This window comes from Scyliorhinus canicula, chromosome 15, assembly GCF_902713615.1.
Source record: "Scyliorhinus canicula chromosome 15, sScyCan1.1, whole genome shotgun sequence".
Taxonomy (NCBI): Eukaryota; Metazoa; Chordata; class Chondrichthyes; order Carcharhiniformes; family Scyliorhinidae; genus Scyliorhinus; species Scyliorhinus canicula.
The window spans coordinates 98,189,759-98,195,758 of NC_052160.1; the positions used below are offsets into that span (position 1 = coordinate 98,189,759).

Sequence of the window (6,000 nt, forward strand, 5' to 3'; positions counted from 1 at the left end):
TCTCTCCCTATAGATGCTGCCAGACCTACTGAAATTTTCCAGCATTTTCTCTTTTGTTGATAGTTCCGTTGTTGATGAATGTCAGTAGCTCGCAGTAAATCTTATGCTGCATGCTGTTCCCATCATTCTTGTGACCACAAGCATGCTGGATTAGTGCGGAATGCACTCCTTTTTTTTTGTCAGATTTTAAAACAAAGAGGATTTTAAAACTTGACGTTGATGCAGTAATCAACTTAAGTGCAAGTGAAGCAATAACCAGTTTATTTTATATCGCTGCGGTTAATTTCGACGCTGACTGACAGCCAGGAAGGCTGTATCGACACAAATGTAAGATGGTTTTACTTTATGAGAAAGGTTGTACAAAATGTTGTAGCTTAATATAACTCTCATTTTGATCTAATCCTTTAGTAATAATAATGAGTCAAAATAGTTCTCTGCATAGAAAAAAGTATTTTAAAATCAGAATCAAGAGATATCTAGGCAGAGTTTTCATACTTTGAATTCCTTGGTTAAGATGCCAGACTTTCACGTCAGTGCTTATTTATTTCTTGTTTATTCTTTCTTCCATGCAACTTTATTGTTGCAACTTCTTTAGATCTTAGTTCAAAGTGCATTGAAAAGCGTAAGTGATGAGGACATAGGTGTTTGTTCATGAGTTGATGTTCAGTATATATAGATGATTCAATATGAATTAATAAGCAGAATTTTAGCCCCACTAAATTAATTCTCAGGTGTGCATATCAGGCAAGGTCATGCTTATTGCCCATCCTTGCTACAGTTGAGTGACTTACTCGGCCACTTCAGAGGGCAGTTAAGTATTAACTACAGTGGTGTCGCATATAGGCCTGACAGTGGGTTTCCTTGCTCAAATTACTTTACTGTGTGGACTCGCATAGAACTGATGCAATTTAGTTTACTGCAATTTATATCTCCTAATCAGAATTCTGAGAGGACTTCATGCCCCTTTGTTGCTCCCTCCACCTCCAGTCCCTTTCTATCCAGTCAGCACTTATCAGATATGAAGATCAGTACAATTACTGGGCCAGTGTACTTGTGCATTCTTTGTATACATGTACCATATCTGAAAGGTTGGCAGTCAATAGATCTGAAGTCTGTTTTGCAGTTTGATTTTCTTGCTTTGTACCAATGAGTTACTGAAGATAAAATGGACTGAACTTGGGATCTTTATCGCTTTGTTCAAAAGGTGTCCAAAAATGAAAATTTAGTTTGGCACTGATGAAGCATAACCAACTATTAGCTAGCGGGGGACAAAATTATGTGCAGTTGCTATCTCTGACAAAAGAACATTTGACTCCAATTAGAACTAAAGTTAGAAACCAAGCAATTTCTGTCCTTTGTCTAAGATCGCTTCAGTATGTGGTTTCACCAGTTCTTAGTTGCAACACAAGGTAATAATTGAGCACTAAAGCTTAGTGAGATTTAAAACTAGCAGCAATAGTCCCATTCCCACTTACCTGCTTTCTACATATTCGGATAGGCAGTATTGATGAAAGGTAGGCACACACTTTTTTGTAGCTTAAGTTCATATTTTGAGCTAATTTGTCATGTTATTCCTAAATCATTCAGGCCAAGCACTTCTTAGAAGGTTTTCTGCACATATGCCTGGCTGTTGTGACATTCAGGAAACACTAACAGATTTTGCTAGTGAATTGCTATATATATTTTATATTGATTCACACACTGCTGGAAGCATTTATTTAACACAGAAAATTGAAGCCATATTTCATTGAACAAAAGCTGATAACTTGGCATCTGTTATATGATTGAACTTTGCACAAATATAGTTATTAACAGCCTCATTGCGATGCTGTAAAACAGCGCCACAAGTGCTTTGAAATAATGCAGTTTATTTTCTACCGTCTTTTAAAAAACTCTTCTTTATCTATTGGCAGCAAAAATCTATTTGAATCATATTCGGCTGCATGTCACTATGTAGACCATGGATACTCTCTTTTCAAAATTTTCATTTTAACATGCAACCAACATTTAACTATTAATATCTGCAAAATGGATTATGAATTATAAACTATGATGCTGTTCATAATAGCATAGCAATGTGCTGCATTTTAGTCATGTGTGACACATTGAAATTAGAACCTTCTAATTTGTCCTTTTCTAAGGAAATGTTAATTGTCTGTGTTCCATGTTTAGCTTTTCCTGTCTTTCATTATGTCTACTCGTTCCATTTTTGCAGCTGAGAAGGTAGCCAAGCAATCTGTTTAGTTGTTGAGATTAGATAAATTAGACCTGCTCCTGTTCATGTGTCCTATGGCAATGTTGCTAGGCTCCCGTTTATTCTTCCAGTTTCCCGTTGTAATCTGCATTACATGTTGGCTTAAAATCCTTTTCATAACTTATCTAGATAAGTTGTTTAGAAAATGCACCAAAAAATTTCAGACTCAAACCGAATCATTTCAAGCCTTGCTTTTGTAGAAATCAATGCATTGTGTTGTGTATCTTTATTCTTCAATCACTATTCTTTTGTGTACGTTTTAAGTTTAACATCATCTACATTTTGTCTCTTTATTTATTTTAACACCATGTAGCTGAAACTCTGGGGTGAGTGTGTGTTTACTGGAATTGTGGCAGTGGGTGTCCCAGATCAACATGAGGGAGTATTAAAGCCATCTGAGCAACAACATCCCATACCAGGGCGAACATGGAGCTGAAGTTCATTTGTGTAGCAGTGGTTTCCACTTTCTTTATAACAGCACAACATAAGAAAAGAATTTCTAGGACTTCTTCCTCAACAAGTGCTTGGATGCCATCAAGACATTTAGCTATTTAATTAAAGAAGAAACATTGTGAACAGCATTAACTTAACTTTTTGGGAATTATGAAGCGGAGCAATCATCTTTAATCGGGTTGATAATGCTTCACTTTATGCAACAGCAAGCAATCATGTGCACTGTCCCCAAAGCTTTAGTATTTAAACTGTGAGGAAAAGGATTTAATTTTTAAGTTAAATATATTTTCATTAAATCGTAGGTTTCTCACTTGTGCATTATTTCCTTCAACCCTTCCCAAAAACAAACCGTATTACGATTGTAGGAATCCACAGTTCTAACCAAAAGCAAATATACTATTGTTGTGGTGTAACTTTAAGCTGAAGGTGTTTACCTCCTTTCTGAAAATGATCATTGATCATGTTAGTCTGCAAACATCTCAACTATTTTTTTTGTGTTCAAATCAATTCTATCCTGCCAGCATCATTGCTATAGCTTTCACATGGAAGATGCTGTGGGATCAGAATCTTAAGAGTCTAGCAGCATTGTGCATTTTGCTTCAGTAACATTGTTGTATTTTAAACTATGAACCTGCATTTGAGCAAAGCCGAATGACACCAGAAGATACTTAGTTAAGCTATGAACTACTGGAAAAGATTTCAAGCGTGGTTCTGTTCCACAACGGGGTGGTATTCCTTATCAGCCTATGCAAGATGAATTTGCAGATGTGAAGAAAACCCATTTTCATATCTGGGTCTTGGAGTTAAAGTTCAAGGCAGTTTTAAGATGTTAAGTGGAGCATAAGATTCTAAAGGGTACTTTGGGACTGAGAATCTATGATATATGAAAATGTCAGAATCTGTTTAATTTTACAGAATTGCAGTAACAAAGAGGGCAAAGCATTTTAATAAAGCATGTGAGGGGAATTAAGTTTTGCCATTTTTGTGTTTGAATCATGATATGGCATAAAGGGGATGAAATTCTATCTATTTATAATCTCATTGTGTGATTTGTTACGGTTATAAAACTGATTCACGCTCATGTTCGTAGCTAATGTGTACAAATGTAAGGATTTAACGAATTGTTAGCCCCATTTCCCCGAGCCACTCCTTCAACTGGTACAAATCTGTATTTGAGTTGAACTCAAAATTAATTCTGTATGGTTTAAACCTATTTGTGCTTTTGCACTCATGTCAACTTGTTAGCAATCCTTAGTTTCCTTTCAGAGACATTTGCCACTATGCAACCTCCTCTAGCCAAGGGAACTGTATCCTGTCGGGAATGATGGTCAGTTTAGCTTCATGATTTCCTGATTCAATATTAATTTTGTAAGGAGGCGGCTCAACCAACCGTCTCAGTAGTGAAACTTCCCATCATGCAGAACGCACCACATATCAGCCCAGTCAAGAAACAACATCTTTTGCACCCAGAGCAATGGTAAATGAGCTTGAGCAATGGCAAATGAGCTTGAGTGGCTGGTGACCCTGAGCTGAAATCAGCAGGCATTGCTGGTGTCATTTTTACTGCTAGAATATGCCAACTTGCGTTAGGATTCTTTGAGAAAACAACAGAGTCATTTGACAATTATTCAGTTCAACAGAAAAATATAATTACTAATTCATACTGATCAGGATATAAAGCCATAAAATGGCTTTTGAATAAAAAAGAGTGGCCCAGTGAAGGGGTATTTTTTAAGTATTCAAATTATATACAAATAACAAGGCAGCAGTATTTTTAACCTAACTTGCCTGCTTAAATAACTTGAGGGGATTTAATTATTGATGAACAGCTAACCTATTTTGTAGAGATTTTTAGTAGATATTCTTCATGATGTCTTGATTTTATTTTAATTAACAGTAATAATCTCAGTAAACGTGCACTAATGGGCAGGGGGACTAGCTGCTTCACCTAATTTGAGTCACAATCTGATTATTATTTTACTGTTGTAAAATTAAGTTTCAAAAGAACTATTTGTACTCTGGGTCAGGGGCTGTGAATGCTGTGTAGACACTAAGCAGGGCTTACTGGTGTATATCTTGTTCTAAATTTAGACATTTCTGATGGTTAGCATTGGATCTAATATGTATTGATGGGTGTTTATTAATTTACCAGTTCTGTATTGCAGTACTTGAAAGACATATTTCTATGTGTATAAAGCTATAGAGTCATGATCAAGTGTTGAAACTGGACATATCATGGTACCAAACACTAGGATTGTTGTGCAAAAACTAGACTGACCTCATAACGATTCAAGTTTGTAAATATACTTGGGCTTCCAGTCTGTTTTTGTTACTTTTTACCATTATTTGTACAATTGGAAATCAATGAATAAACAGAACCTGAGAAAATGATTGTGTAAATGTTTCATATGGACTGAGATTAACAATTTTTTGCTTTGCAGCTTTGTCGTTATTTGTAGTGAAGTTCAGGTTTCCTTTGCTCCATTACAAAAGTTACAACATATCTTAGATAAAGTCCCATTCCCAACCCACTTTTTCCGCAATGAACGGACAAAATATCTTGCAATGATCCCGTTGGATTTCAATTTTTTGCCACTAGTGTGCAATAACCCTGATGCTTCAGGCAGAGGGAGCGGGCATCAAACTACAGAATTGTGCATCACAGTTACCGAAAAATGCAATGGTGAAGATGAGAGTAGGGCGCAACAATTATTTATGGATGCAACGAACAAAACCATATTAAGTCTACCAGTGGCCTACTTCGGTATTAGTTTTGGAAAAATTGAGAATGCTCCAGCTCCAACATGTGATTCTGGACATGCTACATTGCAAAATCGAGAACAGGGTATTACAAAACAATCAAATTCACAGTGAATGACCTTCTGTACTGCAGTAAGGAATAGATGGTAGATCGCCTCATCTAAAAGGAAAGACTGAGGGCTGTTTCCTACCCTGAAATGGCAATAGTTTAAGTGCCGCAGGACCCTCAAAGGTAGCCAAAGTGGAGTTTGGAACTGCAAAATTTGGTTGGTTTGCCATTAGGACAAGACTGCAAGATGCCATCTTAATAAAAGAGTTTAAACATGCTTAAATTGAATGCCTTAAGGGTGATTAAGCCTCTGATGACCAATTGGTGCCAAACACTCATTGGAGAGGCTCAATATCATTTTGCATGCTAGTGATGTAATTAATAACTTCTCTTTCCAATGATCAGTTCAACAGAAGTCGAATTTTACAGAAGCATTCTACAATGCTTCATCATAACATTAAGAAGTCTTACAACACCAGGTTAA

The 6,000-nt window shown here is 36.3% G+C and overlaps 1 protein-coding gene across 1 annotated transcript in view; it reads left to right on the top strand.

Moving 5' to 3' along the window:
* Positions 1 to 5,096, top strand: part of LOC119978169 (ankyrin repeat and SAM domain-containing protein 1A-like) — a 581,433-nt gene extending 576,337 nt beyond the window's left edge. Inside the window, 1 exon segment of the mRNA XM_038819603.1 lies at positions 2,568 to 5,096. The gene's annotated coding sequence lies outside the window, so the exon portion shown is untranslated.
* Positions 5,097 to 6,000: the final 904 nt, after the last annotated feature.